The sequence below is a fragment of the Lepisosteus oculatus genome, unplaced genomic scaffold (genome assembly GCF_040954835.1).
Source record: "Lepisosteus oculatus isolate fLepOcu1 unplaced genomic scaffold, fLepOcu1.hap2 HAP2_SCAFFOLD_96, whole genome shotgun sequence".
NCBI classification, from domain to species: domain Eukaryota; kingdom Metazoa; phylum Chordata; class Actinopteri; order Semionotiformes; family Lepisosteidae; genus Lepisosteus; species Lepisosteus oculatus.
Window position 1 is genome coordinate 1 of NW_027168432.1, and position 3,832 is coordinate 3,832.

The 3,832-nt window shown below is 44.1% G+C and overlaps 1 non-coding gene across 1 annotated transcript; it reads right to left on the reverse strand.

Annotated features, from left to right (window-relative positions):
• Nucleotides 1-2,339: 2,339 nt before the first annotated feature.
• On the reverse strand, nucleotides 2,340-2,412 carry trnar-ccu (transfer RNA arginine (anticodon CCU)). Its single transcript has one exon. It is a non-coding gene; the product is annotated as a tRNA-Arg (tRNA).
• Nucleotides 2,413-3,832: the final 1,420 nt, after the last annotated feature.

The window sequence follows — 3,832 nt, forward strand, 5'->3', positions numbered from 1 at the left end:
CAGGACTTGAGGGTTTTTTGTGCTTTGTTCTGTTTTCGTTGACATCGCATTCGTAAGAGCGTCAAAAAAAGGCAATTCCAGCATCTAACACGAATAAAAGGGCTATTGAAACTGCAGGGCTGCGCAGCTTCTAAAATCCTTGCACACAATTCTCCGTTATTGTTACTTCCTTCTTTCTGTCTAACAAAGTTCCCTTTTCCTGACCGGACGGGGAGACTTTATCATTCCAACTTGAAGCCAGCCTTAAGTCCTCTGAGGCGCATTTGTCTGCTAGCATGCATTTTGTGAAAGTTTTTTTTGTTGTTGTTAAACGGAAAGCGACTTTGAAAAAGGTTTCCGCCGCTGCCCGGCACTCTATGTTAGACTGCATCAAAAAGGCAGTGGCGGCGGTGGTGGCCGAGTGGTTAGGGCGATGGACTAGAAAGCCATCGGGGTCTCCCTGCGAAGCTTCGAGTCCTGCCGCCTACGGTGTCGTCGTGTGTCTGCGCAACAAAGGAAAAGCACCTGTTCCGCTTTTCCCGCAACTTTTAAAACGCGAATGATCTGGATTTCTACATGATTGGCTCTTAAAATGTGATCTGATCTTCATCTGACGCATAATAATAAATAAAGACAGTCTTGTTTAACAAACAACACACACAACATTTTACATTGTCAATTCAGTTCAAATCAATGTATTTCTATATAGCACCTTTCACAACAAGGTTGTCTCAAGGCACTTAACAATGCAAGTTGTTAAGAGCCTTGTGTCTAATATGCCACTTAGGTTACGTGCTGTCTCTTTGAGGCAAATGTTTAAATCCTCTGAGTTAAGTGCTGAAGTTATAGTAGTCCTATCAGTATTGTTGCCTCCGATCAACAGATCCTCAGTTTTCTCAGAGTTGAGTAACAAAAAGTTTTCACACATCCAAGTCTTTCCTTCATTAATGCATTTAACTAAAGTGATAATAGAAAAGTTGTCGTTTGGTGTGAACAAAATGTTTATTTGAGTGTCATCAGCATATGAATGAAAGTTCATATTATTTTTTCGTATTATCCTACCTAGCAGCAGAATGTAGAGAGAGAGAGCAATATTGGCCCCGGCACTGATCCGTCTGGTACCCCAAATTGAACTGGTGACGTTGATGAAGCAGTACAATTATTAGATATTTGAACATAATGAAAACGATGAGTAAAATGTGAAGTAAACCACTGAAGGACGGTTCCAGATAAGCCAACCTCAAACTCAAGCCTGTGTAACAAAACAGAGAGGTCAACCGTGTCAAAGGCAGCTCTAAGATCTAGAAGCACAAGCACTGTTGCATTCCCCACATCAGTAGCTAAGAGAATATCATTTACGACTCTCGTTAATGCAGTTTCAGAAAGCAGACTGAAATTTCTCAAGTATATTATTTGAATCCAGATACGATTGACATTGGGCAACAACTATTCTCTCAAAACTTTTAGATTGAAATGGGACCTTTGAGACAGGCCTGTAGTTGTTAAGAACTTGTGGATCCAAATTTGACTTCTTAAGGAGCGGTCTAACAACCGCTACCTTAAATTGATCAGGTACAACGCCTGACGCAAGCGATGCATTCATCATACTAATTATAGGTCCTGCCAGTCCTTCAGGGGAATCTTTGACTAGCTGAGTGGGGATGGGATCTAGCGAACAGGTGGTTGACTTTGTCTTACGTCTGTGCTCATGAGTCCACCATAAGAAGAAATCTGAACAGGAGTGGTGATCATGCGAGGTCACCACGGAGGAAACTACTGCTCTCCCCCCCAAAAAAAACACCACTGCCCCTCTCAAGTTTGCTAAAGACCACATGGATGTTCCACAGCAACTCCTGGAACAATGTTCTGTGGACAGACGTGACAAAAGTTGAACTTGTTGGTAAATGTGCACAGCATTATGTTTGGAGATAACAAAACTCTGCATACCAACTCCAAAACCTCATCCCACCTGGGAAGCATGGCGGATGCTGAGGTTTGTTGGATGTTGAGGTTTTTGTCAATAAAGGAGGTTCCACTAGCTCCTTAATATAAGGGTTCACGTACTTTTTCCATCAATGACCTTGATTGTTTAAACCATTTGGTCAATAAAGAAACAGCAATGTCAAATGTTGGGCGTATGTTGTTTGTGAAATCAGACTCTCTTTATTAATTATTATGACTTAGATAAAGATAAGATCACATGTTAGGAGCCATTCATGCAGAAATCCACATCATTCCGAAGGGCTGTTTACAAAAGTTTTTCTCCCAACTGAGAGAAAAGCAGAGACGCTCACTGAGTAAGGTGGGGTTGCAGCTTCACAAATCACAAGGACATTTGTACACTCAAAAAGGGACAGGAGCACCCCAGATGGGACTCAAACCCACAATCCCTGGCTTAGGAAGCCAGTGCCTTATCCATTAGGCCACTGGGGCACACTGAGTGGGGTCGATCACGCTGATGAAGAGCCAGTTTTTTTTTTCCTTTGCTTTTTCAAAGGGATCCCCAAAATTAGGGAAGTTAGGCAGCAGAAGGTTTACTGTGACCTGAGAAGGACCGGCATCCAATCACGGTGGTACACACACACACACTCTCACTCATCTGAGCTACACGGCTACCAAGATGATCTCAGGTGCGCCGAGCTGGTACGGAACATATTGAACTGATCGACGGCGAATTGTCTCTCAGACAGGCTTTTCACCTCTGAGCTCCCTGACTAACAGTGATCAGCTAGGTAGTGAAACAGTCAGCTGCTTCTAAACCTTAAACAGTTGCATCTCGGCGCTTCCACGGAGAGATGATTTGAAAGCCGAACATCGCCCATTGGGAACACCTTACTATCACTAGTTTAAGAGACTCTTAAGGTCTTGCAGAGGTGCCTGTCTAATAGCATGCGCTTTGCAAGCTATAGGTGTTTAGGCTGAGGCAGAATGCCTGTTAACAAAATGTTTTTCTAAAGGGGCCTCGCACTCTTTTCCAAGCAATGGTCACCATCCCCACCGAGTGTCACAACGTAGTCATGTCCTAGGATGTCACCTGTTAGTCTCCATTTGTCTGCCACCAACACTTTAGGTTACGGGGTCACAACCGCACCCCGGAGAGCAGAGGAGCCGTTGTCGTTCTGGCGGCGCAGATTGGGCTGAAGGTGGGGCGCTTGAATCTCGCTGTTGGAGGCCGTCTGAAACTGACCCAAGCCTTTCCCTTGAATTAAATGTAAATAAGAAATGAACCCCAGATGCACATGGAATCAATCACGTGTTTCCTTTGAGCCGTTTCAAAGACTGCTCCAGAGTTTACCTTGCACAGATGCGCAAAGATTAATGATGGGGGTGCACGCTTCCAGGCGCCTTACAACTGTAGGGACTGATTAGAGACAATTCGTAGCGTGTGTTCGTTTCCATATACGCCCCGTGTTGCAATGGTAGGATGAAGTCAAATACGGCTTGGACGCGTAACGGCATTCTATCCAACTGCAGGACTTGAGGGTTTTTTGTGCTTTGTTCTGTTTTCGTTGACATCGCATTCGTAAGAGCGTCAAAAAAAGGCAATTCCAGCATCTAACACGAATAAAAGGGCTATTGAAACTGCAGGGCTGCGCAGCTTCTAAAATCCTTGCACACAATTCTCCGTTATTGTTACTTCCTTCTTTCTGTCTAACAAAGTTCCCTTTTCCTGACCGGACGGGGAGACTTTATCATTCCAACTTGAAGCCAGCCTTAAGTCCTCTGAGGCGCATTTGTCTGCTAGCATGCATTTTGTGAAAGTTTTTTTTGTTGTTGTTAAACGGAAAGCGACTTTGAAAAAGGTTTCCGCCGCTGCCCGGCACTCTATGTTAGACTGCATCAAAAAGGCAGT